Source organism: Dasypus novemcinctus, chromosome 1 (genome assembly GCF_030445035.2).
Source record: "Dasypus novemcinctus isolate mDasNov1 chromosome 1, mDasNov1.1.hap2, whole genome shotgun sequence".
Taxonomy (NCBI): Eukaryota; Metazoa; Chordata; class Mammalia; order Cingulata; family Dasypodidae; genus Dasypus; species Dasypus novemcinctus.
In genome coordinates this window covers 150,874,002-150,895,638 of record NC_080673.1, presented here as the reverse complement: position 1 = coordinate 150,895,638, position 21,637 = coordinate 150,874,002, and positions in this window count along the sequence as shown.

Genomic DNA, 21,637 nt, shown 5'->3' with positions numbered 1-21,637 from the left:
TAGATGCAAAAATTTTCAAGAAAACACTTGCAAATCAAATCCAACTGCATATCAGAAGACTTATACATCACAACTAACTGGGATTCATTCCTGGTATGCAAGGCAGGTTCAACATTAGAAAATCAACATAATATATCACTTTAATAAATTGAAGGGGGAAAAAACACATGATCATCTCAATTTATGCAAAAAAGGCATTTGACAAAAGCCAGCATCCTTTCTTGATTAAAAACAAACAAACAAACTTCATAAATAGGAATAAAAGGGAAATTCCTCAATATTATAAAGGATATATATGAAAAACCCACAGCAAACATCATACTAAATGGGGAAAACTTGAAAGCTTTCCCTCTAAAATTGGGAACAAGACAAGGATGCCCAATATCACCACAGTTGTTCAACACTGTACTAGAAGTTCTAGCTAGAGCAATTAGACAAGGAAAAAAATTTTAAGGCATCAAATTGGAAAAGAGGGAGGAAAATTCTATTTGCAGATGACATCTTCCTATATTGAGAAAATTCTGAAATGTCTACAACAAAGCTACTTGAGCAAATTAAATGAGTTCAATGAAGTGGCAGGATACAAGATCAAAATACAAAAATCAGTAACGTTCCTGTACATGAGTATTGAACAATCTGGAGGAAATCAGGAAAAATCTCCATTTGCAATAGCAGCAAGAAGACTCAAATACCTAGGAATCAATTTAAACAAAGAATACAGGACCAAAACGCAGAAAACTACAAAACAATGCAAAAAGAAATTAATGAAGACCTAAACAAATGAAAAGACATTCATTGTTCATGGACTGGAAAACTAAACATTGTGAAGATGTCAATTCTACCCAAACTGATTCATAGTTTCAATGCAATACTAATAAAAACTCCAACAGTCTAAGTTACAGAAATATGTAAAAAAGGAAATTACCAAATTCATTTGGAGTGGTAAGTGCACCCAAATAGCTAAAAGCATTCTTAAAAAGAAATGGCAACATGGGAAGAATTTCACTGTCTGATCTTAAAACCTATTACAAAACTACAATGTTCAAAACAGCCTGGTACTGGCATACAGACAGACACAACAATCAGTGGAATAGAATTGAAAGTCTAGAAATAAATCCTCACCTCTATGGTTGTATTAGTCAGTCAATGGGGTATTGATGCAAAGTACCAGAAATCTGCCGGTTTTTATGCCGGGTATTTATTTGGGGGTAGAAGCTTACAATTACAAGGCCTAAAGAGTTCAACTCAAGATACCATAAGAGTACTTTCCCATCCAAGTTCAGTTGCCACATATTGAAGCAAGCTAGCGGGCAATATCTGCAAGAATGTAGCTTTCTTTTTCCTCTTAAGGCTCCATGGTCTGAACTTCTTCTGATCTCAGCTGTAGGCTGGCATAAGGCTTGTCTCTCAGGGCTTCTTAGCTTCCTGGTCTCTTCACAAGTTCAGCTATAAACTATCAGGCAAATGTCTCATCTGTCCCTGGGGCTCCAGCATCAAAACTAAGTTCTGTCCTCTGCCATGTCTTTTTCTGTGTATCTACTTATTTATGTTCTTGATTGAGCATCTGTTTATATAGCCCACCAACAGGACTGGGACTCAACCCTGCACATCCTAAGACATGGTTGAAACAAAGCCCTAATCCTGATTTAATCAAGTAAATGTAAAGCCTCTGAATTTAAATCAAAGTGTATCATGCCTAGCAAACAGACCAGTTTACAAATATAATCTCTCTTTTTGGAGTTCATAAATAATCTCAAACTGCCTCAATGGTCAAGAGGTTTTTGACAAACCTACAAGTCCATGTTAGGAAGACAAAACAGTCTCTTCAGTAGTGCTGGGAGAAGTGGATATCTATAACTTAAAGAATGAAAGAGGACGCTTATCTCACTCCCTATACATGAATCAACTCAAAATGGATTGAAGGCCTAAATATAAAAACCAGGATCATAAAATTACAAGGAGAAAATGTAGGGAAACATCTTAAAGACCTTGTGTTAGGTGGTGATTTCTTGGACCTTCCACCCAAAGCATGTGCAACAAAAGAAAAAATAGGTAAATGGGACTTCCTCAAAATTAAACACTTTTGCACCTCACAGGACTTTGTCAAAAAAGTGAAAAAGTAGCCAACTCAATGAGAGAAAATATTTGGAAACCACATGTCCAATAAGGGTTTAATATCTATTATATATAAAGAAATATTACAACTCAATGATAGAAAGACAAATTACCCTATTAAAAAATGGGCAAAAGACTTGAATAGATATTATCCAAAGAAGAAATACAAATGGCAACAAACACGTGAAAAAATATTCAACATCGCTTATGATTAGTGAAATGCAAATCATTTCACTAATGAGGGAGCAGATGAGGCTCAAACAGTTGAGTGCCTGCCTTCCACGTGGGTCTTCAGGGGTTTGGTACCCTGTGCCTCCTAAAGAAAAAACAAACAGACAATGAGCAGACATGAGCAAAACAAGCAAACAGACAAGGGAGCCATCTTGGACAGGAGAGACTCACTAATGCCTGGGCCCTACTTCAGGCCAATTAAATAAAAATTTTGGAGTCTTGAGACCAGCCATTGGTATTAAAAAAAAAAAAAAAACTACAATGAGATATACATTTCACAGCTATCAGAATGGCCACTATTAAAAATACCAAACACTACAAGTGTTGGAGAGGATGTAGAGAGATAGGAATGCTTACTCACTGTTGGTGGGAATGTAGAATGGTACAGCCACTGTGGAGGACCATTTGGCAGTTCTTAAAGAAGTTGAATATAGATTTGCCACATGACCCAGCAATGCCACTACTGGGTATATACCCAAAACAACTGAGAGCAGTAACATAAACAGACATCTGCACACCAATATTCATAGCAGCATTATTCATGATTGCCAAAGTTGGGAACAAACCAGGTGTTCATCAACTGATGAATGGATAAACAAACTGTGGTATATTCACATGATGGAATATTATGCAGCTTTAAGAAGACATGAAGTCATACATCATATGACAACATAGATGAACTAGAGGACATTTCCTTGAGTGAAGCAAGTCAGACATAAAAGGACAAATACTGTATGATTTTGTTACGATGAACTAAATATATCATGTAATATATTGCATGATCTCATTCATATAAAATGTTAGTATAGATCAATATATAAAGATGAAGTTTGATTAGTGGTTATGTAGGGCTAGGAAAGGCATAGTAAGGGATATGAAGTTTTTCTTTTTTGGAGTAGTGAAATAATTCCTAAAATTTTTTGTGATGATTAGTGCACAACATTGTGATTATACACGTTAGATAGCCCATATGGTATGTAAATATATGTGAATATAAAACTGCTTACTCGACAATCAGCAAAATGGTGGTGGAGTAAGGCACTCCTAGAGTCAGCTCCTGCTACAGGGCAGTTAGCAAACACCCAGAGTTATGTGGAACTATCTGAAGCATCTGCTTGGGGCCTCCAGGAGACCAGAAGAGCATCCTGCACCTCCTTGAAGGAATGGAAGGAGGAGACTGCCCATCTGCAGAGAAGAGTCAATGTTTTCACTCCAGAATGCAAATTTAAGGAATTGGTGTTTGAAAACTACTACGTGATCTATTCTTCTACACTGTACCATCAGCAAGAATCAGACCGAGCTTGGTTTCTGGGACTCAATAAAGAAGGTCAAATTATGAAGGGGAACAGAATGAAGAAAACCAAACCCTCCTCACATTTTGTACCAAAACCTACTGAAGTGTGTGTGTACAGAGAGCCATCACTACATGAAATTGGAGAAAAACAAGGGCATCAAGGAAAAGTTCTGGAACACCAACCATGAATATCAACAAAGTTGTGAATCAAGATTCAACATAGCTGAGAACTCTTCTCTAGTCTTCCTTTAATCCCTTTCTTTTCTCTTCCCTCCCCTTTACCTATTCCCTTCCAATAAATCCACCCAAGGAAAGAAAAGTAAGATAACAATGCAGGACCTGGGAAGCGGACTTGGCCCAGCGGTTAAGGCGTCCGCCTACCACATGGGAGGTCCATGGTTCAAACCCCGGGACTCCTTGACCCATGTGGAGCTGGCCCACGTGCAGTGCTGATGCATGCAAGGAGTGCCCTGCCATGCAGGGGTGTCCACCATGTAGGAGAGCCCCACGCGCAAGGAGTGCACCCCATAAGGAGAGCCGCCCAGCGTGACAGAAAGTGCAGCCTGCCCAAAAATGGCGCTGCTCACATGGAGAGATGACACAACAAGATGACACAAGATGACGCAACAAAAAGAAACACAGATTCCCGTGCCGCTGACAACAACAGAAGCGGACAAAGAAGATACAGCAAATGGCCACAGAGAACAGACAGCTGGGGTGGGGGGGAGGGGGAGAGAAATAAATAAATAAATAAATAAATAAATAAATAAATAAATAAATCTTTCTAAAAAGAAAAAAAAAATACAAAACAATGCAGGACCTAGTGGCTAAGATTTGGCATTTAAAGTCTTCCTATGTGTAGGACAAGAAAATTGAACCAGTGCTTGCCTGTTGCAACGTGGTAGAAAATGCACATGCACAAAAAGATCAAAGGAAAAATAAATTAGGATTCCACAAACATTTTAAGGTAAACTGCTGTGTTATTAGTAGAGGGCTAATTGTATCAAAGGCATTACTATAACAAAGATGAAATTAATTTATTACCTTAAAGAAAAAAACACAAAACTGCTTAGTAAATAAATAAATAAATGTGCAAGAATAGCCAGAAATAGCAGCTAAGTACAGTAGGGTAAACATAGAATGACTGAGAGGTGAAGACTTTTCTTGTTTACTTGTTTTTTGTTTATTATTATAATTATTGAAATAATGAAAATGTTCTAATAATGACTGAAGTAATGAATGCACAACTATGTGATTATACCAAATACCACTGATCGTACACATTGCATGAATTGTATGCTTTATTAATATATATCAATAAAATTGATTTGTTAAAAAAATTAAAAAAATTAAAAATCCCTGCTTTCACTGTATAGCATAGTAAAACTCATCTGAAATATGAATATGGATAATATTTCATATTTAAGTCTTTCTTTGAATCTGAACAAATGTATACTAATGTTACAGGATGTTAATATAAGGCAAAACAAAATATGGATAGTAATGTATAGTAATACATTAATAATCTGCCATTAAGGGGGGAAAAAAAGGAAATATACTAAATGAAAAACTAGACAAAATTACTACATATTGGTTGACTCCATCTATACAAAATATAAATACAAATAAATTAGAAAGACAGTATGGAAAGATTGAGAAGTGATTATAAAGGGGTAGGATTTTTTTGTTATTATTGGAATAATTTTTCATTTATTATTATTGTTATTATTATTATTATTGGAATAATGAAAATGCTCTAATGATTGAAGTGATGAATGCACAACTACATGATTATGTCAAATACCATTGTCTGTTTACTTTAGATAGATTGTACACTTTGGATGGATTGTATGCTTTATTAATATGTATCAATAGAATTGATTTTAAAAATCCCTGCCCTCAAAGAACTTATGTTTTAGGGGTATCACTAAGATAAGAAGCCCAGTTCCCTTCAAAAAACTGTTCAAATAATGGTTGCAATCAATGTATATCCTACTCCTAACTGATTACATCAGAACTATAGATCAGAGAATGGTTTTAAATATTCATTATAATATATTAGACCACATAACTACCAAAAATAGATATTGTCACTCTTAGGGCTATCATGTACCAGCATATTATCAAAATTCTTTTATTTTATTTATTTATTTTTAGGCAGTACTGGGGATTGAAAGTGGGACCTTATACATGCAAAGCAGGCATTCAACAACTGAGCTACACCTTCTCTGCCAAAATGCATTTAAATGCAAGTTACAAGACTCCCAAAGACACTGGAAAACATTAATTGAGTTATTATTCTTATTTTTAAGTGAATTCATAAATATATTTAATTTCTCAGTTTTAATTTCTAATACAATTAGATATTAAAAGACACAACACATAGGCAAAAACTTTGGAATCCTCAATAAGTTTTTTTTTTTTTAAAGATTTACTTATTTTATTTATCTCTCCCCTTCCCTCCCTGCCCCAGTTGTCTGTTCTCTGTGTCTATTTGCTGCGTGTTCTTTGTCCGCTTCTGTTGTTGTCAGCGGCACGGGAATCTGTGTTTCTTTTTATTGCGTCATCTTGTGTCAGCTCTCCATGTGTGTGGCACCATTCCTGGGCAGGCTGCACTTTCTTTTGCACTGGGCGGCTCTCCTTAGGGGGCGCACTTCTTGCACGTGGGGCTCCCCTATGCGGGGACACCCCTGCGTGGCAGGGCACTCCTTGCAAGCATCAGCACTGCGCATGGGCCAGCTGCACACGGGTCAGGGAGGCCCAGGGTTTGAACCGTGGACCTCCCATGTGGTAGACGGACACCCTAACCACTGGGCCAAGTCCGCTTCCCCTTAGTAAGTTTTTAAGAGTGTAAAGGGCTCCAAATCAAACACATTTGAGAACAACTGTTCTATGAAATAGGTGTTATCCCTATTTTATGATGAGTGTAATAGGGCTCACAAATCAGGAAGATATCTTTTAAAAAACAAGCCTAAGAGAGAGCCCCTGAATGTATACTTTGGATAAAATGTACATAAGTCATGTAACTTAATAATGCACTGAACCACATGATGGAAGATGGACTGTGGTTAACAGTACAAATATGAGAGTGCTTTCTCATGAACTATAATAAATGTACAATACTAATATGTAGTGTTAATAATTCTGGGTATATGGAAAAAATATATCAAGTGTATGCTATGGATCATAGTGGTAATAGTCTGATCATATTCTTTCATAATCTGTAACAAATGTTCCACAGTAATGTAAGGTATTGGTAGAGGGGTGATGTGTGGGAATTCTGCACATTGTTTATGATTGTTTTGTAAGCTCACAACTTCTCTAATTAAAAAAAACAACAACAAGCTTAATTTGATCTGGTTTTCCTTTCCATTCAGCTCTTGATATAGATATTTCCTTTATTCTCTGAAACTGTGGATGTGGCACTTTGAGATTATTTTATGAATCCCCAAAAGAAAAGATTATGTTTGTAAACTAATCTATTCCTCTGGGTATGATACCCTTTGATTGTATTAAATTCAGTTTTGGGATATTTGATTAGATTACCTTTTAAGATTACTTTAGGGCTTTTTTTACTTTGTCAGTAAGACATGACTCAGGTTGAGTATCCTGTCCCCCTTGCTGGGTCTGATATAAACAGACTCACAGGGAAGTGGACTTGGCCCAGTGGTTAGGGCGTCCGTCTACCACATGGGAGGTCTGCGGTTCAAACCCCGGGCCTCCTTGACCCGTGTGGAGCTGGCCCATGCGCAGTGCTGATGTGCACAAGGAGTATCCTGCCACGCAGCAGTGCCCCTGCATACGGGAGCCCCATGCACAAGGAGTGCGCCCCATAAGGTGAGTCGCCCAGCATGAAAGAAAGTTCAGCCTGCCCAGGAATGGCACCACACATGCAGAGAGCTGACGCAGCAAGATGACACAACAAAAAGAAACACAGATTCCCGTGCCACTAACAACAACAGAAGCAGACAAAGAAGGACACGTAGCAAATAGACACAGAGAACAGACAACTGGGACAGAGGGGAAAGGGAGATAAATAAATAAATAAATCTAAAAAAAAAACAAAAACAAAAAAACAGACTCACAGAGACAGACATACAAGAAGAGAGAGTTCTGTCATTTTTGATTCTGCCATGCGACAGAGAAGACTCAAATAGCTCAGGCCCCAGGAAGAGATGAGCCATTTTCCTATTAGGTTACAACTGACCTTGGGAAGAGAACAGAACAGCTGAGACTGATTAGGAAGCCCTAATAGACAAGCCCTATGCCAACCTGCAGCTGAAATAAGGAAGAAGTGGAGCAGCTGAACCTGAGAGAGGATGCCTGAAGGGGAAGAAGAAACCTGGGCAGAGATGGACAGCCATCTTGCTTCACCATGTGGCAACATGTCAGGATCAATTGTAGCTGATTTTGGTGAGAAGTCATCTCTGATGATGCCTCAAGTTGGACTTTTTCATGGCCCAGGAGCTGTAAGCTTTTAACCCAAATAAATGTCCTTTATTAAAAGCCATCAGATTTTCTGGTACTTTCCATTGGCAGGCCTTTGGCAGACTAATACAATGGAATTTTTCTGTATTGGATTAAGTTTGACAACCCCAACATGTGTGCCCTATTGCCTCAAGCATCGATTTTTTTTCATTTATTGAAATATATCACTCATATATAAACATACATAAACAATAGATGTATAAGAGTTGTGAACTTACAAAACAAACATATATAACATCTCACCCTACCACCAATAACTTGCATTGTTGTTAAACCTTTTTAATTAATGATTAAAGAACATTGTCAAATATTACTACTAAACAAAGTATTTTTCCACTGACCAATCTGATTATTATTATCTTTATATCATTTATATATGAACATACATAAAGAATTAAGTGTATGGTAAAAGTTGTGAACTTATAAAGCAAACATGCATAACATCATACAGAGGTCCCATACATCAACCCTCCACCAACACCTTGCATTGTCATGAGACATTTGTTACAAACTATGAAAGAACACCGTCAAAATCTTACTACTAATCATAGTTCTTTTCTTACATTTGGTGTGTTTTTCCCCCAACCCACCCTATTGTTATTTTTTTAAATATATATTTTTATGACAGAAGTTGTAAACTTATAAAACTATCATGCACCTGTGCAGAATTCCCAAACAACACCCCTCCATCAACATACCACGTTCTGGTGTGTCATTTACTACAGATAAAATATCATCTGATAATTGCCAAGTCCATGGCATACATTTGGCTCACATTTTCCATACTGCCTCATTATCAACACAGTACATCTTTTGCATAGATTCAAGAATATTATATTATTACTACTAACCACAGTCCATAGGTCACTCCAGCTGTATTTTTCCCATGCTTCTCCACATTCCCAACACCCTGTAATAGTGATATACATTTGTTCTAGCTAACAAAGGACACTCTTGCATCTGTACCATCAACCACAATTCTCACCCACCTCTTGGTTTACTGTGCTATCCAGTTGCTAGATTATTCTCTAGCATTCTCTCAACAGGCATTTACACACCTAGACTACCATTTTCAGGTACATCCCCATTTATAAACTAGCTGTTACTGTGTGTTACCATCCACTCTATACATTTCCACAATTTTACAGTAAAGATAATTAAAACTTCTACATACATTAAACATCAGTAGTCCACTCGGTCCTTCTCTTATCTCCTTTAAGAATCTACCACCTACCAGCAGGTCTTGAAGATATTTTCCAATAATTTCTCCTAGAAGTTTCGTGGTTCTTGCTTTTAATTTTAGGATTTGATCCAGTTTGAGTGAATTTTTGGATAAGGTGTGTGATAGGGTCCTCTTTCCTTCTTTCCGCTATGGATATCCAATTCTTTCAGCACCATTTGTTGAATGGATTGTTCTGCCTGAGCTGTGTGAGTTTGACAGGATACTCAAAAATCACTTGGCCATACCTGTGAGGGTCTGTTTCTGAACCACAAATTTGGTTCCATTGGTCTATTGTGTCTCTTTAGGTCAGCACCATGTTGTTTTTACCACTATAGGTAGGTATTATGATTTAAAATCTGGAGATGCGGGCTTACATTTCCTTAATGTTTCTGGCTATTCAGGATTCCTTACCTTTCCAAATAAATTTAATGATTGTGTTTTCAATTTTTTCTTTAATGCTGGTGGAATTTTTATCAGGTTTGCATTAAATCTGTATATCAATTTGAGTAGAATTGACATCTTAATGATATTTAGTCTTCTAATCCATGACCATGGAAGGTTCTTCCAGTTATTTAGGGCTTTTTTGATTTCTTTTAACACTGAGTTGCAGTTTTCTGAGTACAAGTGCTTTACATCATTGGTTAAGTTTATTCCTGACAATTTGAGTTTTATCTGTCCTATTTTATTTTCACCACTCTTTTGACACTTTTAATTACTTTTCCTGATATAATCTTCATTTCTAGACTCTCTTCCAGGCCCCTCTCTCCTATCTTTTCTTTTCAGGCTCTAGCACACCCCTTACTATTTCCTGAAAATCTGATCTCTTGCTTAAAAATTCTCTCAGTTCCTGTTTATCTGTGAATATTCTAATATCACCCTCATTTTTGAAAGACAGTCTTGCTGGATATAAGATTCTTGGCTGGAAGTTTTTCTCTTGTAGTATCTTAAATATATCAAACCACTGTCTTCTTGCCTCCATGGTTTCTGGTGAGAAATCAGCACTTAATCTTATTGGATATCCCTTATATGTTATGCATTGCTTTTCTCTTGCTGTTCTCAGAATTCTCTCTTTGTCTTTGGCCTTTGACATTCTGATGAGTATGTGTCTTGGAATTGGTCTATTTGGATTTTTTCAGATGGGAGTATATTGTGCTTCTTGGACAGGGATATCTATGTCCTTCAATAGGTTTGGGAAATTTTCTACCATTATTTCTTCAAATATTCCTTCTGCCCCTTTTCCCTTCTCTTCTCCTTCTGGGACACCCACGACCCATATGTTTGCACACCTTTTGCTGTCATTTAGTTCCCTGAGACCTTGTTCAATTTTTTCCCATTCTTTTCTTCGTCTCTTCTTTTATATGTTCACTTTCAGAGGCCATTTCTTCAAGCTCACCAAACTTTTCTTCGGCCTCCTCAAATCTGCTATTATATGATTCCAATGTTTTTTAAATTCATTGATTGCACCTTTCATTCCCATAAGATCTGCTATTTTTCTATGTATGCTTTCAAATTCTTCTTTGTGTTCATCCAATATCTTCTCAATATCCTTAATCTCTCTAGTCATCTCATTGAATTTATTAAGGAGATTTATTTGAACATCAATAATTAGTTGTCTCAACCCCCTTATGTCTTCTGGAGGCTTATCTTGTTCCTTTAACTGGGCCATGGATAGCTTCCTGTTTCTTAGTGTGGATTGTAATTTTTTGTTGGTGTCTTCGTATCTGTCTTACTAGAGTATTTTTTCTGGATACAGTTTTTATCTCTAGTTTAGGGCTCCCCATTGTTTCTCCCTTGCTGATTATGCAGTAGGAGCCAAGCATGTAGTAGGTGCTGTAAGCTGTGTAGGCTCAAGCTGCCCTCATTTCACCAGGGACCAATGAAGCTTCTTCCAACTTTCTTCTTTGCCAGGGTTTGGGACAGAGTCACAGCTATGTGGAATAATCCACATTCAGGCCTAGACTGTAGTTGCCCAGAGAGACTGATGGAGATTCACATCCCTTTCTCCCCTACCTGGGGTAGAGATGGAGCCACAGGTGTGGGCAGGAATCTATGCAGTGCAAGTCCTAAGATTACCACAGTTGCCCTGGTAGACTTCTGATTTTCAGTCTATGCCAGCCAGAGTTCCTTGTAGTTACCTGTATAGGCTGGTGCTGAGCTGAAGCCTAGGCTAGGGCTGCAGGCTGACTTGCATGAAAGAAACTGTCAGCCTGGCTTCCCCTCAGGCTGGGGGCACAGTCAGAATGGTGGCTACTGGTGTCTTTCTGATTTGGGCTGGTTCTCACCCCAGCTGTTCCCAGGGTTATCTCTTAGCCAGCCAAGTCTCCCAATCAATAGCTAAAATCAGCAGCCAACAGTCTCCTCCTACCGTTTCTGGGAAATGGAGCTTCTGAATCCCGTCACAGAGCAACTCCTGGGGCAGCTCGTGCAGCCAGAGTAGGATGATCACCAGCCTCCACGGCTTGGCTAGTAATTTCCCGGAGAGGCTGGCTCAGGTCCCTGCAGCTTCCTCCCTGCTGGGGTTGGCACTGGGGCCTAGGCTAGAGCTGCAATCTGACCTGGATGGGAAGAAGCCAGTTCCACCAGCACTGGGATCTTCAGTCCGCCCTGCTTCACCTCGTGCCAGGCACAGAGTTCAAATGGCGGCTCCCAGCCTCTTTCTGACCTGGACAGGCTCAGACCTTAGCTGTTCTCAGGATCGTACTGTAGCCCACTGAATTTCCTCATCAGAGCTGAAATTGGTGCCCAACCATCTCTTCCTCCCCCATTTCGGGGAAGTGGAGCTTTCAATTCCAGCCATGGGACAGCTCCTTAGGCAGCCTGTGCCTCCAATGGAGGATGGGCACTTACCTCCATGGTGTGGAGTGCTCTACTTACAAGTGTTTTCTGCAGACGGGCATCTCCTCCTTCCACTCCTTCAAGGATGTTGCAGGATGCTCTTCTGGCCTCCTGGAGCCCCCAAACAGGTGCTTCAGCTAGCTCCAGAGAGCTCTGGGTGTTTACTAACTGCCTTGTAGCAGGAGCTGACTCTAGGAGCTCCTTACTCCACTGCCATCTTGCTGGTTTTCCTCTCAGGCATCAAATTTAAATGCTTGTTAAGAAAAAGGATCTATGGCAGCGGACTTGGCCCAGTGGTTAGGGCATCCGTCTACCACATGGGAGGTCCGCAGTTCAAACCCTGGGCCTCCTTGACCCATGTGCAGCTGGCCCATGCACAGTGCTGATATGTGCAAGGAGTGCTGTGCCACGCAGGGGTGTCCCCGGTGAAGGGGAGCCCCACGCGCAAGGAGTGCACCCCATAAGGAGAGCCACCCAGTGCGAAAGAAAGTGCAGCCTGCCCAGGAATGGTGCCACACACACGGAGAGCTGACACAACAAGATGACACAACAAAAAGAAACACAGATTCCCATGCTGCTCACAAAAACAGAAGCAGACAAAGAAGATACAGCAAATAGACACAGAGAGCAGACAATCGGGTTGGGGGGGGAGGGGAGAGAAATAAACAAATAAATCTTTTTAAAAAAAGAAAAAGAAAAAGTATCTAAAACTTGGAAATAAAGCAAAAAATAGTACTGTTTCTTTTTAAGTCATTTTATTTGAGTTATTATTTTCTGTTGATAAGGCGCAGAGTCAGTAAAGTTAAAAGATAAGTTGCAAATGATTTTTTTTATACCCCTCCTTGTGGCTTTTTGTGTGCTGTCTGCTCTCTGTGTCTATTAGCTGTGCATTCTTCTGTGTCTGTATTTATTTTATTTATTTTCCACCCCTCCTCCCCATCGCTTGCTTGCTGTCTGCTCTCTGTGTCCTTTCAATGCACGCTCTTCTGCATTTTTGCTTGTCTCCCTTTTTGTTGTGTCACCTTGCTGAGTTCGCTCTCTGCAGCATTTGTGGGCCAGGCAGCACTCTGGGGCACCCAGGCCATTGGCTCTCCTCAGCATGTGGGCGAGCCTGCCTTCACAAGGAGGCCCTGGGACGCAAACCCAAGGCCTCCCATATGGTAGACAGGAGCCCAACTAATTGAGCCATAGCCGCTTCCGGCAAATGGTTTTTGTCGGTAGAAAAGGTAACTCTAAAGGTCACTGTTTCATTGCTCTAGGTATATTAAGCAGTGTTAAATATATTTGCCAACTTATTCCACATTTTTACCCCACAGACTATATATTTACCAGTGTATTAATCAATGTTCTCCAAAGAAACAGAACCAACAACATACATGATTTATTTTAAGGAATTGGCTTCTGTGATCCTGGGGGCTGGCTAGTCTGAATTCCATAGGGCTACAAGCTGAAGACTCCAATAAAGGTAACGTTAAAGCCTTACACTGAATTCCCCTGGGGCACCTGGCTGAGTAGAAATTCTGGCAAAAGCCAATGCTGAAATTGAAGCAGAAATTCTTCTGACCTCTAATATCCTCAAATTCTGAATTTTAAGACCCCCAACTAACTAGATGCGGTGAATTCCCACATTGCTGAAGACTTTCTCCTTTGGTTATAGATGCAATAAACTGATTGTGGATACAACCAACTGATTACAGCTGCAAATGCCATATATGAATACCCTGAGAGTAACAAGTAGGTCAGTGATTGACCAAACAACTGGATGCCATAACCTAGCTAAGCTGACACAGGAAACTAACCATTACATCCACTCTCCCCTATCCTACTTTGAACTGGCTTTCCCATCCTGCTGGTTTCCTAACTAAAGAGTTAAATATGAAGAGTAAATAGGAAGCTAGTTTACCAAGCAGATAGGGAGGGAGTATTTCTCATTTGGGAAGACCAGTATTCAAAAGCCAGCATGACTCCTTTGGAGAATTCCAAGAGTTCCTGTGTGACTAAAGCAGGGCTTCTCAACTTTGATGTGCATGTGAATCACTTGGGTTTAGAAAGTTTAAGGTGAGGCCTGAGAGTCTCATTTTTGCAAGCTGCTAGGTGAAGCTAATCCTGCTGGTCTGCTTACCACATTTTGAGTAACAAGAGGCTAGGCTACAGCACAGGTACATGAGGGAATGCCCAGAGATGAAGATGGAAACTGAATGGGGAATAATAAAGAGAAAGAAAAGAACCATTGAAACATGTGGCACATGAACAGGCACCAAAATAAAATGTCATTTTTTACAGTCTATGTCAAACAAAAAGATTACTGTGACAGTTTGAAGATTTTGGGAATCCCAGAAAAGATCATGTTCTTGGAACTAATCCATTCCTGTGGGTGTGAGATCCTTTGATTACATTAGATTCAGTTAAAGGACCCTTAGATTAGATCACTTTTGGGTTTTTTTGTGTGTGTTTTTTTTAAAGATTATTTTATTTCCCCCCCCACCCCATTCCCCCTGTTGTCTGCTCTCTGTGTCCTTTCATTGTATGTTCTTCTGCATCTGCTTGTATTCTTATTAGGCAGCTCTGGGAACCAATTCTGGGACCTTCTGGAGTGAGAGAGAGGCAATAACTCTCTTGTGCCACCTCAACTCCCTGTTCTGTTATGTCTTCTTATTTTCTCTCGTCTGTTGTGTCATCTTGTTGCACCAGCTCTCTGCATCGTCCAGCACTCCTGCACAGGGTGGCTTTCCCCACTGGGTGGCACTCCTGTGTGGGGCAACATTCCCTCATGGGGCCAGCACTCCACGTGGGCCAGCTCTCCGCATGGCCCAGCTTGCCTGCACCAGGACCCTGGGCATCAAACCCTGGACCTCTATATGATAGACAGGAGCCCAATTGGTTGAGCCAATCCATTTCCCTATAACTTTTGATTAGATCACTTTAGGGCCCTTGATTGGACTATATCAGTGAGCTGTGACCCAGGCCACATCTTGCTCGAGTCTTATATAAGTAGAGAACTGAAAGCAGAAACACACAGAGAAAGACAGCAGCTATTTTATCCTGCCACGTGAGAGAGGATTCCAGGATCAACCATAGCCACAGAAAGAGAAACCCCAAGAGACTGAGAGAGAGACTGGAGGCTGGAATCAGTGGAGAGGCTGAAACAATGAAGTCCCAAAGAGTTTAAGCCCATGGAGCAGCTCAAACTCAAAGATGATCTAGAGGAGAAGGCAGAGAGAGACTGGAAGACCTGCCATTTTGCCTTGCCAGTCAGCAGGAGTCCAGGATCTAGCAGATGACCTTTGGTAAGACATCTCTTGATGATGCCTTGATTTGGACATTTTCACAGCCTCACAGCTGTAGGACTTTACACCAAATAAATTCCCATATAAAAGCCAACCCATTTCTGGTATTTTGCCTTCGTAACCCTATAGCAAACTAAAACAATTACTAAGGAGGTAGTTCACACATCTGAAATAATATATGCACTCCAACCTCAGTCCAGCATAATCACAGAACTGGTAATTTCATGAAAACTGTCCTGTATCTGTGTTCCTCCTTAGCTCTGTATTTAGTTGACCTAAGCTGTATTTGAAAATGTCTTCTGCCATCTAGTGGAAATGAATTGATATTATAACTAGTGCCTCACATTTATTTACTGATTCAGTTTTCAAAGTGCTCTCATTTTATTTTCACGGTAACCTACTAGACATTGTTATTCTAGTTTGCTTCAATTTTTTATAAACATTTAATATTACTGAGCACTTACTATGAGCTAGGCACTGTACACGAATGATCTTATCTATTCCGCATAACAACCTTATGTAATAAATATTATTTATGTTATCATTCCCACTTACAGATGAGGAAGATAAGGTTAAGAATTTAAGAAACATTCCTAAACACCAACAGCTAATAAGTAGAAGCACCAGGATTCAAACCCAGGGCTATAAGGAGGCATGCATCATTAACAAATTTTCATCATCATCATCTTCAAGCAGCAGCATCACAAAGCACATAATATGTGCAGGCATTTTTCTAAACACTTTACAGATATTATCTGATATAATCCTAACAACAATCCTCATGAGGTAAGTATAATTATTACTCCCATTTTTATAGATGAAGAAATTAAGTCATAGAGAATTAAGCAAGTTATCAGGGGTAATGAAAAACCTAGCCTGAACTGGAACTCAGAGAGTATTATTCCAGAGTCCGTGCACTCAACTAGTAAGTAGTTTAAAAATAAATTAATTTAGTTCTCACTAAAAAATTAATACATAGGCACAGAAGAGGAAGAAAGAGAGAAAGGAACAGTGAGGAAATGTAAAGAAATAATGGCTGAAAGCCTCACAAAATTAACAAAAGACATGAATACATGTCCAAATGCTCAACAAACTCGAAGCAGTATAAACCCAAACAGAACCTCACCAAAGCATATTATAATCAAACTGTCAAAGTCAAAGAGAAAGAATTCTGAAAGCTGCAAGAGATAAGCAAAGTGTCATGTACAAGGGAGCAAAAAGAGTAAATGCCAATTTCTCATCAGAAAACTTGGAGGCAATAAGGCAATGGGAGGACATATTTAAAATGCTGAAAGCAAAAAATTGCCAAGGAAGAATTCTCTATTTGGCAAAATTAACTTTCAAAAATGAGGAAGAGCAAACAGCCTCTCCCTCCCCCTCAACCGCCCCCCACTCCAAGAACATAGTGTGTTTATATTTTATGGCCAAACTATTTTGAATTTTGTTTTGTGGTTCCTCAGTGCCCCCCCCCTCCTTTTCTAGGACCCCAGCTCCCACCCTCATGGCCTCTGGTCCCCTCCCTTGTTTTTATGTAGTTGATTCTCTCCTCTTAGTAAGTCTTTCCCTGAACCTGCTACCAACCCCATAACCCCATCCCCCTCCTCTCTGTGGCATTTTCATATTTGCTAAAATGAATTTGCTCATTACATTTATTTTACTTTAAAAAAAAATGAGGGAGAGATTAAAAGATCCCCACATAAGAAAAACTGAGGGAGTCTGTCACCACTAGACTGCCCTACAAGAGATGCTAATGAGAGTTCTGCAAGTTGAAAGGAAATGACAATGAACAATAGATTGAAACCACCAGTAAGGGCAATGACATGGGTAAACATAAATGTCAGTACTCTTGTATTTTTGGCTTTTATCTTCACTTTTTACTTCCTACAGGGTCTAAAAGGCAAATGCATAAAACGCATTGATATATCAGTGATTTTCTACTGAGATTAGTGCATTAGTGCATTAGAGTTGGTCTCATACTTGTAATCTGTGACAAGAACTGCAAAAAGATGGGCATGGAAGGCTTTAGGAACATAGTGTGTGTATACTATTGAAGTTAAGTTAGTATCAAAGCAAACCAGAATGTTACAGATTTAGGATGTTACATTTAAGACCCATGGACACTACTGATAAAAGTAAGACTTTTCATACAATTTAGGATCTCACAGCTTCTGAGTCATTCATGAACATGCCAGCATCTCATCAGAAAGCAGAAGGGAGCTCCACCTAGGGCGTGGAAAGGGGAAGCTCATATAGGGCAAATACAAAAGCAAGTGAGGAAATGTTCTGATTAACTGACATTAAGTTTTGCTTTTACTTAGGGGAGTCTTACAAAGTGGGGAGCAAGTATACATGGATTAGTATGGTATACTTCTCCCTTCTGATAAGTTCTCTCTATTGGACTGAAACTAGTTTTATTACCAGATATTGCTTATCAGTGATGTTGTAGGGTGTATTCTATTTTCTAGGAAAACCCCTGCAGATCAATTGTTTTTTGTCCTCTGGGAAAATATTCTCAGAAAGGGGTCTTCTTCTGACAATGCCCACTGCAGGCAGGTATGTTATTTTACTTAATGCTACAAAGAAAATAATAAATATGCAAGCTCAAGGAGACAAAAATTAGAGTACAGGCTGCCAGGAGTGTGGGGCAGAGGGAATGGGGAGTTAATGCATAATGGGTGTAGGGTTTCTGTATGGCAAGATGGAAAAGTCTTAGAAATTAAAGTGATGTTGAAGAGGCCCTGGGAGGTTGTGGAGAAAGATCTCAATTTAGGGTAGGAAGGTTCTTGACACGTCCTGAGAAAGATTTCAAGGACTAGTTACACAGTAGCAGGTGAATTTGATCTAAAGTGAAAATACATACACAGGACAGGAGTGCAGGCGTGCTCATATGAGTTGCACGAATTGCACCTGCTGGGCCTAGGGGTACTGTTTTATTAAGGCTGGCCTATTCCCCTTCTGTACCCTCCATGTAAGTTAGGACTTGTAAGTCCCAACATTCTCATTGGTCTGCTTTATGCAAAAGAGGGATTGAAAACTACAACGTTTTGCTCACTCCATGTTTGGAGTGGGAACTGTCCAGAGGAGGTATTGGTGAAGTATGTGATACTCAGGTGATGGGTGGATCAGTTGTCATTAGGTATCTTTGGCATTAGGCCTTGGGCTCTAGGCCTTGGGCAGGTGATTTTCTACTGAGGTTAGTGCATTAGTCTGCCAAAGGGGTGCTGTAGCAATTTGATTTGGTTCATGATTTCCAAAAATAGATATTGGATTGTGTTTGTAAACTGATCCATACCTGGGCATGATTAAATTATCATTATGGCTTTGATTGGTCCACATTAGTAGGGTATTCAGTCCCTCCCCTGGGTGGGTGGGGACTCACAGATAAAAGACATGGCGAAGGACAGAGTTGGAGTTTTTGATGCTGGAGTTTTGAGCTGGAGCCCAGAAAGTGAACACACAGGAGAAGAATACAGAGGAATAGAGATGGCTCCTTAGACACAGCAGAAGTCCCAGAAAGAGAGACAGAGCTGTTTACCTGATAGTTTACAGCTGGCCTTGTTGAAAAAGCACAGCAGCTGAGCCTGGAGAGAAATAGAGCTCTGGGAAGAGAGGAACCCAGGGAACTCGAACTCTTGCAGACCTTGGCAGCCATCTTGCTCCAACACATGGAAATGGACTTTGGTAAGGAAAGTGACTTATGCTTTACAGCATGGTAACTGTAGACTTCTACCCCAAATAAATACCCTTTATAAAGCCAACAGATTTCTGTATTTTGCATCAGCACCCCTTTGACTGACTAATACAGGTGCCAATGCAAAGTACCAGAAAATCGGTTGCCTTTTATAAAGGGTATTTACTTGGGGTAAAAGTTTACAATTACAAGGCCCTAAAGAATCCAACTCAAGGTTGCTTTCTTACCAAAGTCACTTGCCACGTGTTGAAGCAAGATGGTTGCTGATCTCTGCAAAGGTTCAGCCTTCCTCTCTTGGCTTTTTCTATCTCAGCTGCATGCTGGCATAGGGCTTGTCTCTTAGGGCTTACTACCTCTCCTGGAATAGGGCTTATTTCTTTCTGGGCTTTCACTGCATTAGGCTGGCATAGGGCTTGTCTCTCAGGGCTTCCTATATCTCTCTTGACTCTCAGTCAGACAAATGACTCATCTCTCCCTGGGACCCCTGAATCAAAAGTAACAGAGCAGGGGTGGATGTGGCTCAAGAGACTGAGCACCCGCTTCCCATATAGGAGGTCTCAGGTTTGGTCCCCATTGCCTCCTAAAAACAAAACAAAAACAAACAAATGAAAAAAACCAACTCAGAGGAGCCAGTGTGGTTCAGCAGTTGAGCGCTAGCTTCCCATATACAAGGTCCTGGATTCAATACCCAGCTCCTAGTACCTCAAAATAAAAAAACTCTCTCTCTTCTCTTCTGGACTGAGTGTTCTTTTATACTGGCCCACCAAGGGGGCAGGGACTCAACCTGAGTCATGCCTTAGTGACATGTGGAATCAAAGCCCTAATCTTAACCAGTAATTTAATTAAGGGCCCCTCAACTGAATCCAATATAATCAAAGGCTATCACACTCAGAAGAGATTAGTTTAAAACATAAATCTTTCTCTTTCGGGATTCACAAAAACAATCTCAAACTGTTACAGTTAGGTATTATCTGATGGTGATTTTCTGTTGGTCCTCTTCCTTTGCCAAATTATCTCCCTTCTCCTGCCTTTCCCTCCCTCAAAAAGTTGTGAGGATACCACAACATTGTGAATATGATAACTCCTGTTGAATGGTAAACTTGGAGTGGTTGAGATGAGAAACTCTGTGTTGTATATATGTGTGGCAGTATGATACTATTTATGAATTCCAAAAATAGATATTGGATTATGTTTGTAAACTGGTCTGTTCCTCTTGGCATATTAGGTTGTATTAGATTCAGAGGTTTCACTTTTACTTGATTAAATTAAGATTGGGGCATTAATTCAACCACATCAGTAGGAAGGTGAATCCCTACTCCCTTGGTGGGTGGACATTCAGACAGAAAAAGGACATGGCAGAGAAGAGAACTGAGTTTTAGACACTGGACCCCCAAGGAGAGTGCCAAGCCATTCACCTGATAGTTGGCAGCTGCAGAGACCAGAGCCCTGAGCAGCCGAGCTCGAGAAAGAGACAAGCCCTTCTGCCTATAGTTAAGATCAGAAGAGACTGGGCCCACAGAGTTTCAGAGGAAGAGGTAGACTGGACCCTTACAGACATAGCCTGCCATCTTGCTTCAATATGACAGATTACTTTGGGTGAGAAAGTATCTCTTATGGTACCTCAAGTTGGATTCTTTAGGGCCTTGTGACTAAGTTTCTACCCCAAATAAATACTCTTTATAAAAGTCAACAGAATTCTGGTACTTTGCATCAGCACCTCTTTGGCTGACTAATACACAATGTTTCCACAATTAAAAAAAAAGAGAGAGAGAGAAAGAGCAACTAAAGAGACAATAATTAAATGCAATACGTGTTCCTGAATGTGACGTGGCACGGAAGAAGAAAAGGCTCAAACGGACATTATTGGGACATTTAGATAAATTGGGGTGGCAGACTTGGCCCAGTGGTTAGTGCGTCCGTCTACCACATGGGAGGTTCGTGGTTCAAACCCCGGGCCTCCTTGACCCGTGTGGAGCTGGCCCATGCGCAGTGCTGATGTGTGCAAGGAGTGCCCTGCCACGCAGGGGTGTCCCCTGCGTAGGGGAGCCCCACGTGCAAGGAGTGAGCCCCGCAAGGAGAGTTGCCCAGGGCGAAAGAAAAGTACAACCTGCCCAGGAATGGCCCCCCACACACAGAGAGCTGACACAACAAGATGACACAACAAAAAAAAAGAAACACAGATTCCCGTGCTGCTGACAACAACAGAAGCAGACAAAGAAGAAGACACAGTGAAAAGACACGGAGAAGAGACAACCGGGGGGGTGGGGGGGGAGACAAATAAATAAATAAATAAATAAATAAGAAAAAAATTTGGGATATAGACTCTAAGTTTTATATCAATGTTAATTTCTTGAACTTGAAAACAGCAATTAATGTGGTTATATAAATGAATATCCTTGTTCTTAAGAAATGTACATGGCAGTACGAAATGTTCAAGGAGCATGATTTTATAACCCACACTCAGTTATTCAGAA